The 20,259-nt window shown below is 47.0% G+C and overlaps 1 pseudogene; it reads right to left on the bottom strand.

Moving 5' to 3' along the window:
• Positions 1–1,715: 1,715 nt before the first annotated feature.
• The window catches only part of LOC144163966 (uncharacterized), a 35,367-nt pseudogene continuing 16,823 nt past the window's right edge, over positions 1,716–20,259 (bottom strand).

The following is a 20,259-nucleotide window of genomic DNA, read 5'->3' as shown; positions in this document are numbered from 1 at the left end:
TGCAAGTCACTTTACGCTTCTATAAGCTCCGAAACTAAATACTACCAATTTAACCTAAGTACTGGAGCTGCTTTTCTGCAGACTGTGCCAGGTCAGGGTTTAGTGTGGCTAAAAGTAGATTGAAATGTTATTTTAACTGTTGAGTCGGATATGTCTGCGTGTGTAAAATGTAGGAATATGACTGTACACATATTTTCTTCGTTATTTTGAGGTTCACGTACTTAAGGCTGGACTGTAAAATATGCCACACTATACAGTGAGTTGAATACTTCAATTTCTAAAAATTCATATGATATACAAAAATTTCAACTGGCTCACGATTGTCAATAAGGGTAGAACTCAACACACCTGCACAATACAAGCTTGCAGGTGGAATGTCCTTGTGGGCAATTGAAAGAACTTTTGCAAATTTGACGGGTCTGAAATACAATTGTGCTTTGAAAGTAACCTTCAGCATTTATATCAAGGATCGCCACCTGAGTATGGCTGGCGCACGCATGGGTATCCTGAAGGATGTGAAGCTCGTTCGTATAGGCCTGGGAAGAGAAGCCTGCAGTACTCAACCAACAGGTATTGTATGCCACAAGCACTAAATACAGATGAAAGGCATACACACCAGGCTGATGGACAGAACGTCTTGAAAAAGTTAAACCTGCAGAAAAAATTCACAACGCTGTTATTTAAACTGCTAAATTATTTCACTACATATCTTACTGAAGGGTAAAAAGACGCCATACTCTTTTTTTAGAAGTGGTGGCTTTGCTGGCTTTAGCCGCACATACTCCGCCTCGCTTTCTAAACTTGCTGCTAGACCCGCTGTCGCACTTGGAGGGAACTGTAGAGCGCATTTTTCGCTTCCCTCTGGCCAGTAGTCTTTCACCGGTCACGGTGTTCTTTAAGTATTGAGCTCGCCCAACTGCCCTTTCATAAAAGTCTAAAGAAAAAACTTCGCTTGTTGAGACAAAATTGCCCCCAATAAAAAAAAACGGGTGTACCTGCCCAAGCTTTCACAATACATTTCACTTCAATCCAAGCCTCCGTTGGTGCTGCCTCCTGAATAGTCATGCGACGTCACTTGTTTGTGTTCTTTCCATTGGGCCAAAGGGTCTTATCATGATCTTCATTCAGCCAACTTTTATGAACAATACCCAAACTGCTATCATCTTCTGGGAAAATAAAGACTGCAAACTCATAACAGGAACAAACAAAAATATTTACGATAGAAATGGCAACAATCATTACCTCTGCAACGTAACTGATGAAGCCGACACGTAGTGCTAATGGTGGAGGCAAGAAAACCAAAAAATCCGTAAGAAATGACTGCAGAATAAAACCTTCATAGTTCTTTTGGGTAATGCGTATCAATTTTAAACAGTACAAACACTGAAAAGCAACTTCATTCCTGGAGGGCCTAAAAGTATATCATCTGCGCTATGTTCCTATCTACAAAATGAGCTTTTGGGAATAGCCGTTCTCTCATGAAAACGTAGGCAGTAATAATCTTTGTGTGAAATATACATGAAAACAAAGTCAACATAAAGGGACTCACAAATAAACTCTTCTATTTAAAAAAACCTTCGTTATTCCAGGTATGGTGCTGTGGTTTAATACAAAAAATAGTAGCGTGTCTGAATACACCACTGGTAACAAACATACAGAGTCCAAACGAGCAAGTATAATGAACATCCTAAGTTACAGGACTTCCATTGCTTGGCTTACTTTAGGTGCACCATAAGGAAAACAGCATACTTAGTTCAAACTGGGAGTATCACGCATTTTGTCCCAACCTCCTTGAGTGGCCACAAGTGAATTTCAGTGTGTTTTGATGCCAGGTACACAACGAAGAGAGACGAGATACATGGATATGTGTAAAGGTCTTCAAGTTTTTGGTACCGCCTTACAACTAAAACCGGGTGATCATGAGCTGTGGAATGCGCAATATTTTCGAAGTTGACAATGCTGCCATCTTTAATCATGCATGTAAGTCCCTCTTAGTTCTGTTGATGCTGATGTCCGCGAAGAACCTTACAGATTTGTACTGCGGTCCAGTGCATCCCTGCGGCAAGGGTCGTGCTTCATGCACACGTCCTGTTCTGTATTTGATACCAGAAGCTTGGGATGTTGATGGTGCTGTGTTGCCTGGTTTCACAGCTAGACATGAGGCAAGCGATCTTTCTTCTGCAATCCGGTTGGAAAGCTTCTGGACGGGTTTTTCCGGCTTCCGCACACACTTTATGTTTCTGCATGCAGTTCTCAAAGGGGAATGCACTGTAGGTGTGCAGACATCCATAGGTACGCACATCATTGGCCTCATGAATCAGGGCATGAACGCTGTGAGACACTGAATAATTACCATACAGTGTAATGTAAGTCTCAACAAAATGAATCAAGAGCTTATGTGCATAGTCTAGGTGCACATTGCAAAGCACCGGGCTGCTCAGAATCGTTACAGCACAATACAATGTCAGAAAGTTGTTCATGAGATGATCAGGTAACTTCAGCCTTAGTACTACTGGCACAGTAAAGACCAAAATCAGGCGCAATTGTGACTCCTTCCATCTGTCAAGATCTGATAAACTTCTTGGCTTTCGGGACATGTCTGAAGGAACATTGTGCTGGCTTTCAACGTGCGGCCCAGAAAGAGACAAACTGGCAGCTTTACCATTTCGGTAGCTTTTCTCACCTTCCACCCAAAGCAGTAAGAGCTTCGGCTTGACACCAAGGCAAATGCGATGCATCTATTCCAGTGGCACTTAACAAACAAGGTGTATGGGCAATTGCTCTAGGATTGTTTCTGAGCTGTGGTGCTCTTCTTGTTTAGTGCGGAAACTAGCGTCAGTTCTCAAAGGTGCATCAAGCTTGGGGAAGCAAATTCGCTCTTTCAAGAAATCCCCTTCAGTTTTGAACTTAGAGCAACTGAAATAGCCAGTGTGCCCTTTAATGCAACGAATGTAATATTTGGCTGCCGCGTCACAAATTATGGCTCCCAGTTCCACCTTCAAACTGCTGTTTCCGAGAAGTTCGCCTTTCTGGAGAACAGTTTTAAGGTCTGTCATAAATGCCCCAAGAAGGACATTAGCATCTCATGAGCTTTGGTCTGCGCATAATAAAAGCCAACTGGAAAGGGATCGCGGTCTTCACAGTTGGGAACGTGACAAAGGATGGGCCAAAACTGATCCCGCGTACTCTTCGTCAAAGAGAGCCCATCCACATTTATATGAATGATGACAGGAACAGGAACTTGAGGCGTATGTTGGACGGCCACTCGAAGGCCCTCACTCAGGCCAAAAAGGCAGTATTGGCCAGGTTCCCTGCTCTTGATATTATCTGATTACCTCGGTGTACACAAGAAGGTCCTGGCACTCGCTGGCAACTCGGAAAAAGACTGGTGCGAGCGAAGAATCTTGAGGAGCTTTGTTAGGGTTGCATGAGAAACTTCTACTTCTAAGGTCCACTCTTTCAGCCTTTTCCGAAGCAAGACAAGTTCCGGCTCTTCTGATATAGAGCCTTTAGAGCAGTCAGAAGCTCCCGCGGTATCTGGACCTGCTTTGCATCTGTAAGTGCAAGGAACGCTCTCCGTTTCTAGTAAGTAGTTTTGTCTGAGGAAACATCCTCGGGATATATGCGCATCTCCGGCCAGTCAGCTACAAAATCGGGGGGTAGCCCTGTTGTCGTAACAGCTTGAGGCAAGCCAAGCAGCCCTGACTCATGCAACCCGTTCAATGTTCCGATGGGTTGGGCTAAACATTCCGCGGCACTCCAAAACGACGCTCCTCGCGCCGACAGTATAGCGCTCATGACATACCTAACAGCACAACAGATGCACCGGTACGCCATGACCCGATGTAGACAAGCCATCTTCTGGTAAGCTAACTTGTTGTGAGAAGAAACAAAGCGTCGTCCTCACATGCCAAAACCACCCCCATCCAGCCATAGAGAAAACAAAGACTGTTGTTCTCTTTGTACCGCACCACCAAAGAACAAAGGAAACGGCCCGTTTCCCGCCAAGTGGCAGTTCTGCCCCTAAAACACAATAAAACCGCGAACCAACATTGAAACATCCATGAAGATCACCTGCATTCATGGAATCTTTCAAGTAAATAAAATACGCACCCTACAAAGAAATGTGACGCGGAGAAAACGCCACAGCTGCAGGCGCGCACGCACAGTACATGAATGCCCTTACAAAGAATGGCACCCCTCTTCTGTAGCGAACGATACAATGCTCCAAGCTCACCTGCACAGTTTGGTAACAAATAATATTTAGCGCGAAACATTGCCTAAAACATGCAATGTAAAGCCTGCTGTTTTCTCGCGATTGGAAAAACACTCTATAATTTTTGTTGAGCTAAGTATGAAATATTTTGTTTTATACGAAACTGTTACTAGTCACTAACCGTAGCGGCGAAAAACCACTTTAATGCACTTACTGCGCCAAACACGGCTGAAGGTGTTGTGGGCGATAAACAGTTAATTGTGCCCTGCAAACATGGTGCAGATAAGGGGTCTCTGCTCTAGGATCATGGTAATTGTTAGTTTGAAATATGCATATCTAAATAATTGCTATACGACAAAAAATACGTCCGCCCTGCGAAGTATTTTTTGTATGGTGAAAATGAACCCAAGCAACAAAAAATTATGCCTCTGATATTTGCTTATTGGTGAAAAATTAACGCACGACCTTATTTACCCACAGAGGCATCCCAATCGCAGCCCAATAGGGACGCTTTTCCGACTATACAATGTCGACATCTCTGGGACATACTTTGGTTGTAATGTGTGCACACTAAGAAATCGGGGGAGTAGTGAAGATTTCAATAGTAACGGCACTCTTGTGAGCGTTGAAGCACTCCCCACAAAAGCTCCCGGGCGAGGGATGCAATGTTCGCTCCCCATGAGGAGCAATAGCAAAACTGACGGCGTACTCTTCTCGTGGGGGGCCGAGTGAAGTCCCAGTTCAACTCCTGCAGCGAAGAGTAAAGCAGCATGTCATCTCCCTCTCTCGGGTAGGAAGAGTAGAAATACAATGTTATTCTTGATCAATTGCACGAGTACGTAGGGAGATGTACTCCTGGCATCTATGCACATTTCACCAGCGATGTTTTATTTGCAAACTAATACACAAAAGTTACTTCTATATAAACGCCCGGTTAATTCCGCTGAACATTTAGGGTCCAACCGCATGCAGCGTACTTTCTCCCTTTTCACATGTCAACGCCGTCGCCGCGCTCGTCGAAGAATATGCATGGAGACGCGCGCGCTGCACGCATATGACGTGCCACTAGATAAATCATCGTCGACGCAGCAGAAAGCATCGACAAACGGATGGCAGCTTCCGAGTTTCCTGTCCGTCTCGTGCTTTTGGGTCATTTCTTTCAGCAGAAAACAATGAATTTCGTTTCAACCTGCGGTAATCGGCTGCCTTGAAACAATAAGGAAACTACTATTTTTGTTTTAAAGCGCTCATTCATTCATGGCTTGTTTGGATTTTATCGAGGTGATCAGAGATTTGCGATAGCGCTTTATGAGTTAAATAAGGGATATTTGGCTACTTCGCTTGTAGTATTAGCATGAAACACTTGCTCGATCGCGGCGTGACGAGCAAGTGTTTCCAATAGCGGCACCTTCCATTCCATTCGCGCTTATCGTGGTTGCAGAGACGATATCTAAGACGTGCGACAGCTTCTCTTGGCCAAAATAAGGAGACTTTATTTACATCGCTTGTAGTACTAGCTTAATTGGCCCCTCCTGCGAGATCGGTGCGTAAGAAACAAGTGTTAACGCTAGCAAATGTCTTAAATACTGCCAAAACAAAACACCACCGTGTTCGTTGGCAGCGAAACTAGTATACACCAAATTCGTCGTCTCCGCAAAGTCTCCTATCGTAGTCGAGTGGTTGAGAGTCCGGCAACTGTTCAAAAAGTCCGTGGGTCAAATAGTGATAGAGACTTTTTTTGTGGCGAGAGTTTGAACAGCTTTTTTTTCTACAGTGTAGAGAAACGGTGCTAGAGCAGCTTGCCTGATAATCTACAGGTGACATTGGACTCTAACCTCAGTAGCAAAGCAGCGCTCAAATTTGTTTTGCTTATGCTTATAAATTGAGTCCGCACATATCATCAGGTAGCAAGGAAATAATGTTAGAAGTGCGTATTAGTTTATCAAGCCCCCTTATTTTGTTCAGAATTGATGGTGATAACTCGAAATACATTTTTGAGGATTTCAAAATTGGCTCAAAAGCATTCGTAGCAATGAATTAGGTGCGTGTATTTCTTATGGCAAATCTAGGGTCCTGAGTACTGCATTTTGGTTATCTAAATCAACTCTCATAAACGGCCAAAAAAACTTTACAAGGATGGCAGAGTTTATACAAGCATGTCCACCAACGCAAGTCCACGCAGCGGCTGACGCGTAACCTTGCCGGTCTCGTGCTCGTCCTACCGACCCTCTCCTGTGGATCGGCGCAGTGCCGCTGGCTGACGTTCGCGTGACGCGTAATTTTTCGTGTTTGTGGTTAGGGCTTCATGGGCATGCAAGCATATATAAACTTAACTCGTGTAAACATAAAATTGCTTGCAGCAAAAACATGACACAATGGCGCAAGCTGACAAAAGAAAAAACGCAGTCTTATTTATGCCTTCAGTGGTTCGTTTAATTTTCGACCCCTGAAGTTCTCAGACGATGCATAGAGCAATAAAACATGCCGACAAATTTAAGCGCAGGTGGCTGCGCTTTCGCCTCAGGTACGTTGCGCGCGGCGCCGTGCACCCCACATTTAATATGTATGCCAGCGGTCATTTTCATGACGGTGTCTTGGATGCCTGGATCGTGGTTTTGAGTCACGCTCTGGACGAGCGCGGGGTTCTGGCTCCAGTACACTTGCGCCGGGTCCCCAATCTTTGTGTTGGTGCTCTCCGCCACTTGCAGCTCGTCCCACGTAATTACCGCTTCATCCGTGGCTCCTTGCGTGGAGCCCTTCGTCGTGGAGATGACAAGTTAAACAATCCCCTTGGCGTTTTCTTTGACTAGTCGGCGTTCATGAAGTTGTCATTCGACGCTTCAGTACTCGCGGTTCCCACTACATTCGCGTACGATAGCACACACCAACGTTACAAGAATAGCTTCAGTAGTGAAACTTGGCGGCGCTGCGCAGAACCACCGCTTGTCCGTGCGCCTCATGGCGCTGCAGTCGCATCGAGCTTCACGACTCCCCTAGCCGGCCACCATGACGGGCGGAACCAGCGTACGCTCGCTCGCACGTGGTTTTCGCTCAACTGTAGCCTTCACCGCGTATGTTCGCTACATCAGCCAACGTGCTTTGTTCCCGACGTCCATGCCGACGTGCTGCGTTCGTGGCTGCACGAGCGGCTACCGGAACGATGTCAACAAGTCGGAGCGCCACTTCTTTCTGCTCCCAGCGACGCGACGCATCTCTCGGAGTGGAAGACTGAGCTTAGGTCTTTTCTGCCTGGTGCTCTAAAGCATCCGTCTGCAGCTCTAACGTGCATGCTGTCAGGAATCGAGTGCGTCATAGAGCGGCCGACTAAGTCAAACAAGGTGTTTGGGGATTATTCTGGAATTTCTAGAAGAGTTGAAGGAAAATACCCTCAGTCTTGTTGGGTGCCCCTTGCGCTTTCAGGAACTCAGTGCACGCGTTATTAAATTTTAACTCGCAACACGCATGCACTTCTACTCAAGGTTTCTGGAGCAGCAACGAGGTTCCAGTCTTCAAGTAAAGACAGCGAGAAAAATGGCCAAGCTGCTGTAGGCTTCAACGCTGAAGAGAACATTTCGTACTTGTGAGAAATTATATTGCACACGGTTTGTCTCTGTTTTTTCTTTAATTCTATAGCCATGTCCACACTATAAATATATATATATATTTATAGTGTAGGTGCCATATATATATATATATATATATATATATGGCACCTACTGGAATAAATGCGTCTAGGGGCAACTTGGAATCCTTGCGATATTCACCGGAAATACAGAAGTAGGCACTGTATTGCATATACCTTATCCAAAGACTATTACCCCTCCCTCTGATCTTTACCTCGTAGTCTAATTTCTTTCTTTTTCATTCCTTAGCTTCTACCTTAATACTCGCCCGCATCCCTCCAACCTTTGCTTTTGGAATTCCATTTCATTTATTTTATTTCTCTCTTTTTTTACTCCGCGTGGTCTTGTGCCCCGTACCTCACTGTAACTTTATCTTTTCGTTTTTGAGTTTCAGGACAGGGCTGTTCCAAGAATGTTGCCGTGGGTGACACGTGTCATTTCTGTTGCGGGTCATTGCTTTTTTTGTGTGTGTGGGTTTGTGTGGTTTCCCTCCCTGTTTTTTCTTCTTTTTTTTCTCTTTTTTCTTTTTTCCTTGACCTGTTATTTCCCCCTTTCTATACCTTTTGTTTTCACCTGAGGCTTGCAGATAGTTTCTGATAAGGACCCTACTCTCACCACCTGGTCTGCTTCCGGCGGGGCTGTTTCCCCACCACTTTCTTCGTCGTAGTCCGAGTGGCGCTGGCTACCACCCCCAAGTGCAGGAAACAAAAATACCTTAACATAAATACCCGAGAAAGTGGTGGGGAAACAGCCCCGCCGATAGCGTAGTTGTCATCGCACCAGACCGGTATTCTGGAGGTCGTCGGTTCCGATTCCACCCGGCGGGCCTTTTTTCACCACTTTCTTTCTGATTCAAAAAATTCTTCATTTCTTTCTATGACCCACCACAACCTCCCCTTTACTTTCCGAGGTTTTCTTGACTGCCAACCCTTATATATATATATATATATACATGTATATATTTATATAATATATATATATATATATATATATATATATATATATATATATATATATATATATATATATATATATATATATATATATATATATATATATATATATATATATATATATATATATATATATATATATATTGAAAGGCAAAGTCACGGGGAAGCACAGACCGTTTATTCCGGCTTCGCGAAAGGAACAACCCGCAGAGACTCCGACGAAGAAGACGGTCGCACGAGGCACGCGATATCATGGTGGCAGCCGGTGGCGCGTGAATGAAGATGATGCTGATGATTGGATTGTTTCTAGATGCTATGATTGGGGAGAATGACGACTGTAGCGATCGGTATAAAAACATCGCTCACACTAACGTCCCCGGCGGTCGAAGCGGCCAAACTAGCCGCACGTCAGAGGGATGGCGATCGGTGAAGAAAGCGTTTTAGACGCCAAACATGCACAGTCTCAACGCCACGGCACCGACGGTCAGTGACGCTGTAGTTCACTGGAGACGTACGCTGAAGGACTGTGTACGGGCCAATGAATCGTGGCATAAACGTTTCACATAGCCCTGGAGCACGTAGAGGTGTGGAAAGCAACACTTCGTCTCCTGGTTCGAAGGTGACGTCCCGGCGATCTGTATCGTATCGAGACTTCAGGTCATTCTAGCAGGACTCGGTGTTCAATCGGGCGAGGTTCCAGCAATGCGCGACACGACAAACAAATTGACATGTCAAGGTAACTGTTGGAGAAACCGGGCAGGAAAAGAAAGATGCGTCCAAAACAGATGGTGGATGCGGGCCATACACGAGGAAAAACGGTGAAAATCCAGTGGTACTTTGAACAGCAGTGTTGTAGGCATATGTTACAAAGGGAACAATGTCGGCCCAGTTTCTGTGGTCGGGGTTGATATAGACAGAAATCATATCAGACAGAGTAAGATGAAAGCATTCTGTCAGGACATTTGTCTGAGGATGATAGCTTGACGTGGTCTTGTGAATGGTACCGGCAGCCCGAAGAACTTCCGCAAGGACTGCTGAGAGGAATGTGCGTCCTCTGTCACTTAAAAGAGTGCGAGGTGGTCCGTGACGTAAAAAGATGGCTTGCAGAAAAAAATCTGCGACTTCGGAAGCGGAGCCGGTACGCAGAGGAGCAGGTTCGGTGAATCGAGTCAAATGATCTACAGCAGTCACAATCCATCGATGACCAGTCGAAGTTGGAGGCAAAGGTTCATATAGGACGATGCCAATGACTTCGAATGGAGCAGGAGGGCAAGGTAGGGGCTGTAGCATCCCAGCAGGGGCTAAGGATGAGCGTTTAGTACGCTGACAGGCAGGACATGATGCAACATATTTTGCGACGCTGGTGGAAAGGCCTGGCCAAAAGAACCGGCTCCTAATGCGGTCGTAAGTTTTGTTGAACGCAAGATGGCCAGCCATGGCGTCATCGTGAAGGACTTCCAGGATTTGGTTCCGAGGACAGCGAGGGATGACTGGAACCCACCTGTCGCCGGTAGGGTGATAATTGTGATTGTAAAGCGCTCCACCATTCAAGAGGCGAAATTTGTTTAGTTGATGGCGGGAGCGGCCATTAGGTGGTGAAGCAGAACCATCGAGTTGTTCCATGAGGTGTCGGCAGTACGAGTCGGTTCGTTGAAGAGATACAAGGTTTGATGGAATATCTTGTTCTGCTCTGCGCAAAGGCGCCATTGTCAGCGTGGGTGAAGAGATGGCAGGGGGCGTGTTATCCTCGAGGGACGGCTGTGGGTACGGGACAGGGCGTTGCATCATTGTGAGTCTTGCCCGACTTGTAAGTCACCGTAAAATCGTACTCCTGTAAACGGAGAACCCAGCGGCCAAGGCGTCCAGATACATGTTTGAGCTAGGATAACCAACAAAGCGCATGGTGGTCTGTCACTACGGAGAAGTGGCGCCCGTACAAATAAGGACGAAATTTTTGCACGGTCCAGACAACCGCGAGGCATTCTTTCTCAGTAATTGTGTAGTTCTGCTCAGCGGGTGTCAAAGTGCGGCTGGCGTAGGCGATGATGCGCTCCAATGACGAATCATTGCGCTGCAGAAGGACCGCACCAAGCCCATGCCCACTGGCATCAGTGGGGAGAGTTGTCGGTGCCGACTCATCGAAATGGCCGAGGACAGGTCCAGATGTCAGAGCTTGTTTGACGGTTTTGAAAGCAGTTTCGCAGTCTTCGGTCCAGAGGAATGGGATTCCGGATGTCAATAGTTTGTTCAGGGGCGAGGCCATTGCTGCAAAATTGCGAATGAAGCGACGGAAATAAGAAGCCAATCCAAGAAAACTGCGAAGTTCCTTTTGACGGAGTGGCCAAGAGAAGTTAAGAACCGCGTTGATCTTGTCCGGATACGGGCGTATCCCATCCTTGCTTACAACGTGGCCCAGGACTTTGATGGAGGTACTGGCAAATCGACACTTTTTGGTGTTGACCTGAAGACCAGCGTTGCGGAGGCAGCTTAATACTTCGTCAACATGTTGAAGGTGCTCATCGAACGTGGACGAGAAGATAACGATGTCGTCAAGGTAAGAAAGACAGATCTTCCATTTTAATCCACGCAGGACGGTGTCAATCATGCGCTCAAAGGTGGCTGGAGCATTGCACAGTCCGAATGGAATGACGTTAAACTCGTAAAGGCCATCGGGTGTGGCGAAAGCTGTTTTTTCTTTATCTGATTCGTTCATAGGGATTTGCCCATATCCCGATCGAAGATCAAGGCTCGAGAAGTATTCGGTGCCATGCAAAGTGTCCAGAGCGTCATCAATCCGGGGCATGGGGTAAACGTCTGTTCTAGTAATTTTGTTACGCGCCCAATAGTCCACACAAAAGCGCACGGAGCCGTCTTTCTTGCGGACCAAAACAACCGGTGATGGCCAGGAGCTTCCAGAAGGGCGAATAATGTCCCGCTGAAGCATATCGTCAACATTGTCCTGAATGATTTTGCGTTCTGAGGCCGAAACGCGGTAGGGACGACGGCGAATTATACACGAACCATCTGTTTCTATACGATGAGTTGCCGCTGATGTCCGTCCAAGAGTGGAAGAGTGGCAGTCGAATAAGGCCTTGTGTTCCGCAAGCAGAGTGAGGAGCGCTTCCCGCTTTTCCAAGCTGAGCTCAGGGTTGATGGTAGCAGTAAGGCACGAGACCGTAAGCTCTGGATTACAGGCACACTGCACTGACGCAAGAGGGCAAAGTGCTGGAGAGGTAACGTCGTCCTGGGAAATAGTGGCAATGGTAATGCCTTGTGGAAGGAGAATCGGCTCAGAGGCAACATTCAATGCGGCGATTAGAGCTTATCCCCGCGAAAAGCGAACGAGACATGGTGGTAATATGGCTCCTTTACATGCGACGCTCCCAGCTGGTGTGACAAAGACATCTCCATCGGCGATATTGTAGCAGGCCACAAAAAATACAGTTTCTTCACCCGGAGGCAGAACACAATCTTCGGTAGCTACCAAACGCTGTATTGGCGTATCTGACACACTGGCAATGGCTGTCTCGGTGAGGTGAATAGCCGGTTGTCGGCAGGAAATTACCGCGGACGATGCTGATAAAAAGTCCCAACCCAGAATGATTTCATAAGCACATAGAGTCAGCACCGCACACGGAATGTGATGTAGAAGCCCGTCAATCATAACACGCAATGTACAGTATCCAGAGGGGCGAATCGTATCACCATTTGCTCCTCGTAATGACGGACCGGTATAGGGAGTTCTAACTTTTCTCAGGCGGGAACGCAACTGTGCGCTAATAACCGAAACACTGGCTCCCGTATCCACAAGCGCATCAATACACACCCCTTACACTTCTAAGGATAAAATGTTACATGGACGGTCCGGAGGAGTTCTGGTTTCTCGGAGCAATGCAGTTTCCCGTCCAAAAACTGCAGGCGCTAGTTTTCCGAAGCCTGGTCAGTGATACGGGAAGCAGGTCGAAGAGGCGACAGTGAGCGGCGATATGGCCAGGGCGATCGACGTCTTGCCGCGCGATTATAAGAAATATCGGTCGAGTCTCGAGGAGGCGAAGGACGGCGAGGAGGCGAAACGTACCCATTACGACGAGCCCCGTAGACAAAGCGGGTGTCATCCCGTTCATCAGGCGCATAACCTCGTCGCTCCTCCTGTTGGCGTCGCCGGCAAAAGTGAGAAATGTGACCCCGAATACCACAGTAGTAGCAGACGGGGCGGTCCCGCGGAAAAAGCTGACGGTCGGGACGGACGTGCGAGTAGTATGGCTGAGGATACGGACCGGTTTAAATTGCTGTGAGATGTCCATGAGAAGGTGGTAGCGGGGGAGCTTCTACTCGCGTAGGTGGTTTTGAAGCGGCATCGCAGTATGACATGGTGTGGATGGTAGAAGGGGCGGGGTTAACAGATGGTACCGCCGTCATGGACGCAAGCTCCTCCTTGATGAGGTCTCGCAGGTAAGACGCATTCGGGCGGCAGTTGTCACGTGGGGGGCACGGTGAGGTACGGTTTTTCTAGCTCCTCACGGATGATACTGCGTATCAGGGTACGTAAGTCCATGTCCCTATCCATGCAAGTTGACGAAGGCTCGGGTTGCAAGCGAAGAGACTGCAACTGGTCGAGACGTAGGCAGGTTGTTCACACATCATTTACGCTTGTGGGGTTCTGAAGAGCAAGGGCGTTAAAGGCGAAAGGAGCAATTCCCTTCAAGATGTGGCGCACCTTGTCAGCCTCGGGCATGTTTTGGTCCACCCTGTGGCATAGGGCAAGAATGTCCTCGATGTAAGAAATGTATGTTTCGTCGGGATGTTGCACGCGAGAGTTCAGCTTCTTTCTTGCACAATCAGAGCGAAGAGACGGGGTGCAGAAGGCCTGGAGTATCTCATCCGTAAAGGTGGTCTAATCAGCGAAGCGTCCTTTGTTGTTGCAGAACCACGTATTCGCCACCTCGTTTAGAGAGAAGGGGACAATGTGCAGTTTGAAAACGTCATCCCACCTGTTAAACTGGCTGACGCGGTTGAACTCGTCGAGCCAGGCGTCGACATCGTCCCCGCGAAGACCAGCGAATAAGGGAGGGTCACGCTGGGGGCTTGTTAGCAACCACGTCGACGCCGTTTGAGCAGCGGACTCCAACCTGGCTTCTCGCTGCATCGGCGGAGCTGGTAGCAGGATGCGTCGACCGGAACGGAGCTCCAGGGGTGTAACTGGGAGCGGCGGAAGACGGCGGAAGGTCAAAAGGCAACTCCACCACTTGAAAGGCAAAGTCACGGGGAAGCACAGACCGTTTTTTCCGGCTTCGCGAAAGGAACAACCCGCAGAGACTCCGACGAAGAAGGCGGTGGCTATCAGGGTGGCAGCCGGTGGCGCGTGAATGAAGATGATGCTGATCATGGGAGTGTTTCTAATGCTATGAATGGGGAGAATGACCACTGTAGTGATCGGTATAAAAATATTGCTCACAATATATATATATATATATATATGAGATTCGTTAATATTGGGATTGTAGGCTGTAGTTGTAGTTGTAAGTGTTGCTTTGCTTCCTCTCTCTCCTCTTTCTGTTTATTTTTTTTTGCCTTGTTAGTCAGGGCTCCTACCAACGTTGATTTTAGGGCCAGTGAAGTTGTCTACCCACAACGTTTTCCTATAAATTTCGTCCACAAAATTGTATTTGTTTTATGGAAATAAAGACATTTGATTTCTAAACGTGAGTTGTTGATTCATAACAGTTGGGCTGTTCGCTTTGTGAATCGTAAATGTGTTTTCACTGCCTAGTTGACAACTGCCCCAATTCAGATTAAGTCACATTGTAACATGCAGAGAGAACAAAAACTCATGACTCTTTCCATTCACGTAAAGTGGATGACACGGAAGCCTTTTAGCCCGCGACATGGGATTGATACGGAGTATAGGGGAAAGGTACGAACAATATTTATTTCCTCCTGATCGTAGATGGCGATAATTTCTAAGATAGTCATGCGTGCGCACGCACGCACGTATGTACGCGCACGCGCGCACACACACACACACACACACACACACACACACACACATACACACACACACACGCGCGCGCGCGCACGCTCACACGCATGCACGCACACACACATACTTTTATTTTGACAACTGACTTTGAAAATAGTCGATAATAACTGTAATCTGCTCAACGTGCACATCCAAGTGATCAAATGGTTTAAAATATGTCACATTTGTATCTTGACAGTGGTGAATATTCTGTTGGTGAGCCGTAGACGATTTGTGCGTAAATCATGCTTTAAACGGCGTGTGGCTTTGGTGGTGCCCGCTTGTTAATAGCAAACACATCGGATGTCCATTTCCCATGGCAACGCATCACGCTTTTGGACGCCTTGCGCTTCAAAAACAATGGCAGCCTCAGGAGCTCTCGTTCCCAGACAGTAAAAGTAAATGGAACCCTAGCCACATAGGCTCCGCTTAAGCAAACGAGAGGGAGAAATTTTTCCATGACTTTTTGGGGGTGAATTAGCCACCATTTGATAGCGGCGGAACAGGAGAGCGACCGCACATCCTTCACACGGCCACGCGATACTAGCCTGTAAAGAATGAAGGATGAATTGACCAGACTGTAAACACCTTCCTTGGCCCCTCTGGCACCTTCACAAACTTGATGCGGGCATCATCAAATTTTATTTAGAGTACGCTTGTATTTGACAGCTATATTACTGAAACAGCGGCGGAGACCCAGTTTCGAAGTGAAATACGCGATAAAACATACCAAGCCGCTGTGGAAAGATAACGGTTTCGCCTGGTATCACATAAACGGATTACGCGAGCATATGTGGAAATACGCGTGAAACGGCCACAAGCACTCCGTCCGCGAGAGATTTTAGGCTGCGGCCGGGTGCGGCGGAGCGTCTTCTGCAGAGCAAGATGGAGTGGCACTGCCATCTGGCGGCGGGCAAAGGAGTGGAGACACCGGCAGCCGGGGCGTCGGCAGAGAGTTTTACCACTGAAGCTATTCTAGTAACGATGAGCACACACTGGGCATCCTCCTAAACAAATCTTCAGCACCGTGTGCACTGTGGCACATTGCACTCACGCAGTAGATGTTTTTCTGTATTGCACCGCAGAGACTGCATGGGTGTTATCGGTACGACAACTAGGGCTAAACACGTGCTACATGAATATGGTGCAGCCGGTCACCGGTCTGCAGCCACGACTTGAGCTTAGGCAGCAGCGTCATCGTCGTCGAAGTCTTATCGTTTACACAGGAAACTCCCAACCACCCTCTCAATTTCTTCTCGCTTAATTCAAGAATGTTCCGCGAGCATCTCCACCCGCAACTGAAAGGAAAGGCCAATGCAGCTTTATGCTGTCCCCCTGGTTTCGCTGGCCGATAACGTGGCAGCGACGCCCCGCTACTTCTACGTCTTCGACTAGATTTTTGTCTTCAATTCACGTACGTAAGTAAGCATAAATAAGTGCACTGAAAGATTTTCTGCAATGTTCATGCATAGAGCATTTACACATGTGCTGAGAGAGGCATCTTCGATGTAACAAGTAAGAATTCAGCGAGCATGATTTATTGCTTACATGAGCATGAACCGCAGGTCGGAGAGACGCGTACGCAGAGCTCGTAAGCCAAATGTTTCGCAAAGCCCCCTTTCAACTCTGCAGCTTCAAACATCACCTTGATGCTTCACAAAAGGGGTTAACAGGAAATTGTTTGCAGCATATAATTTTTAGGCTTCATTTCATTCGTTATAATTACGGCTTGAAACATTTGTTTACGAGGAAATCAGGCTTACGTGATATGTAGACCCGTGCCCCTAATTGTGTATAGTCTGCGAGCAGTCAACATCTCAGGATAACGGTAGTGGTTTAGGAGTGTTGAGTCATTGAGTTATGAAGACAGACAAGGTGTTAAGGCATTTTCTCTTTTTTGGTTTCGGTCCTGCACGTAGGGTTCTCCTAGCTTACACGTTTTACCAAAGTGTGGTCTACAAATATTTCCCTAGGAAGAATATCGAAGCGACTATACTCAAAGCGGCTGCGGAATACGATTAGAGGGCATGCTGTTGGACGATCACACAGCTACTGAATTTGACACCCGTAATGCGATTTTAATATATTTGGTGCAAGCTTACAATGGGCCTTTCCCAAGGATACCTCTCTGCATGAGCAGCAGTCAGTCGCGCATTCTGTGACGGGAGGCGCACCACCGCCATAACTTTTGGGGGCTCCATCAGCTCTGAGCCTGTGCCGCCGACGCGCCGTACTGACTCTATGTGTGCCATCCGGAGCTCCGCGTGATGCCTCATCGTTGTGCTGAGGTCGGGTGCACTAATTCAAGCAACACGAGTGCTAGAACTAGATGTTTTCCGTTCCCCGCCTATTAGTTGCACGCATCAAGAAGGGCGAAATGGGTTCAGGCGATGCGTCGAGTTAACGTGAACGGTTCACCATTGCAGCTAACGGTGTACTCCCGCGTCTTCAGCCAGCATTTCGTAACAGGTAAGCCGCATATCAGGGGCTACCTTAATGAAAAAGTTGCGAAGCCTAGCCTTTTGATAACCAAACCGAACACGTTTTTCTTTGCAATGGGAACCAGCGCTAGTAATCCTCCTGCCACTGTAATCTGAGCACCAGGAAGTTATTTAGGGACGGTATGAAACAAATATCCGAAGAACTACAGTAAGGTATCTTTTTTTTCAGGGGAACCAGAGCATTTGGTCACACTCCCGACTACGTGCCATTCCCGTTCGCCCATTAGGAGGCGAGCCGCCCGGGATCGATTGGCCGCTTGGAGAGCACAGACGAGAAAAAGGGAACCAATTTTTTTGCACTTTCGGTGATTTTCTGTAGCTGTGCTAGAATCTCGAAAGCGCCTTGTGATTTTTCGAGCACGTCATTCGCAAAACGGTGCACGAACATGCAAGTAGACCAAATGTATCTGCGCGTGTCGTTACCTTTTTTTTGCCCGAGTTCCTTCCTTTTCCTGTTGCTATTAATGCTCATAGGCATGATTCTTGGTCTCCTATAGATGTCCTGTTCCAGGGGCAACGCAAACGTCTCTACAGCGACTACTGCGTTTCTTTTTTGTGATACACGGCAGATTGTGCTTCCCTACTCAGACTCCTTAGTGCTATTCAGACTCCTTAGTGCCTGCGATATTGAGCCAAGCAGGTTAAAGTGTCTGCTCATAACAAGTGCGAATCAGTCTTGTTTGAGCCGCGTCCAGCGTTGCATTCAATGGTAATTTATAAAAAAACCGCACAAATCAGCAGTCTAAGTACTTGCTAGTCCTTCATTATATTATTAGAAGTAGCAATCAGGCTCTTCTGTAGTGCTTTGAATGATTTTGGCACAACTGACTGAAGAGCTACTTTTTGTTTGTAGGCTCACAAGCTGGGGTCCTCTCCAAGCAACCAGCGACTTCTGAAGGTACACCAGACGAGGTTGCCGAGGGAGATGTGCTTGGTAAGAGCACAGCCAGTGCGAGTGAACCTTCGACGTCTGAGCCAGTAGCCGAGCCCGGGCCCTCAAGTGCCTTTAGGAGTGAACGTGGCCAGGAAGCTCCAATGCTCGAGAAGTCGTGCCAGGCTGTTTTTCTTCAAAAGCGCATTGATCAGTTTGAGTCGCTGTTAGCACAAGAAAGGCAGGAGAATTCAGGTTTGAAGTCTGCATTAGGTGCTGCAGAAAAATATGCCATGGTGTGGCAAGAATTCTACAACGCGCTTAAAGCAAAAACCTTACGCCTTGGCAATATGCACTCGTCCAAGGACATGATTCACCACACCGGCCTGCCATGTTTTAGTGTTTTAAGCCCTTTCTTGAATTGGTTGTACAAAACAACCCGCAATTGATGAAATGGGCAGATTTAAAATCTCAGACTTCTGAGTAGCAGCTTTTTATGGTGCTCGTCCGCCTTCGAACAGAGATGGCAACCAAAGAAATATCCAGAACATTTTGGGATTTCTATGGCCACGTTCAGTAACCTATTCTCTTCATGGATACTAGCGTTGGAGAGGGGGCTGATAAATATAACAAATCTCCTTACACTTGAAGAGGTGCAGCAAAGTACGTCGTTACATTTTAGGCGGAACCCGAACACACGGCTAATTTTAGACACAACTGAGGTGCGAATACAGAAACTTTCAAGTCATGCTGCCCAGAGGCATATTTTATTGCCCTACAAGCATGGCCACAAATTCAAATGGCTGGTTGGGGCAAGATCAGACTGCTATGGGGGCTTCATTTCAGCCGTGCACGGAGGGGCAACCAGCGACACAGCAATTGTTCAGCAGTCAACAGTTTTGAGTCTCCTTGAGCCTGGTGATGTGGTAATTGTCGATAAAGACTTCAAAATCGACGACGTGGTGCCTCAATGTGTCCCCATACACCTGTCGATATTCCGGATTCCTGGCGAGGCCCAGATGAGCATAAAAGACGTTGAACAGACGAAGCGCATAGCAAGTGCACGGGTTCCCATCGAAAGAGTGATAAGAAGGATTAAAGAGTTTCACATTATAAACAAGCGCATCCCAATCAATATTCTTGATTTGCCAGGTGCCATCTTCACAACTCGTGCACTCCTCTCAAACTTCAGAGGACCGCTTATTGAATAAGATAACGATGAAAATACATAAATGAAAGGTTGCAAATGAATGTCACGAGCAGTGTACTTTGCAAAACGTGTTAGTATTGATGTCTGTTTATCACGTACACGGTACTGCATCAGTACACAACTGCATGTCGTAACTCGTCATTGACTGCAAGCCATAACTGATCATGCATCCAACAAGTACACATTGTACGGAATTGTATTGTTGTAGGGCACAAATATATATATATATGAGGAAGCACTATGACTCCAAACTGAGGTATCCTCTAGCCCATATTAGCTGCATTGCCAAGTGACTGTCATGGATGCAAGAACATTAATGTTCAATGCACATGAGCAGCCTGATCCCCAACAAACACACATAATGAATGAAACATGCAGATACGAACAATGCTGTGACTAAATGCATTTATTCATGTTCGTTCACTCAATAAACAAAGACAGTGTTGTCTCGATCTGATGCAGTTCCAGCTGTCCAAGGAAAAATCAGCACAAGAAATAAAAAAAAGAAACCAGGAGCTTGTTGGACAATACTTTGAACACATTGTTGATGGATTGATTGTATGGTTTTATTGCGCTGACGCAACGCAGGCGATGAGGTGCGCCATAGTGCAGGGTTCTGGATTAATTTTGAACACCTCGGAATCCCTGATGTGCCCCGAAATCTCGTACACACACGGGCGTTCTTGCTTTTCACCTTCACCAGAAAAGCCGCCGCCGCAGCCCGAAATCGAACCCGCGACATCGTGCTCACCAGCGCCACGCCTTGGCCATTGCGGCGGGTGAACATACATTGTTACAGAGCTCACATGCACAGCTTAGACGCACATACTCTCAAGAAAATTTCAAAGACGGTACTTGGAGTTTCT

This window comes from Haemaphysalis longicornis, unplaced genomic scaffold, assembly GCF_048455015.1.
Source record: "Haemaphysalis longicornis isolate Haplotype H1 unplaced genomic scaffold, Haemaphysalis longicornis Haplotype H1 scaffold_13, whole genome shotgun sequence".
NCBI lineage: Eukaryota > Metazoa > Arthropoda > Arachnida > Ixodida > Ixodidae > Haemaphysalis > Haemaphysalis longicornis.
The sequence above is the reverse complement of the archived record's forward strand: the minus strand, read 5'-3'. Positions and strand labels throughout refer to the sequence as shown.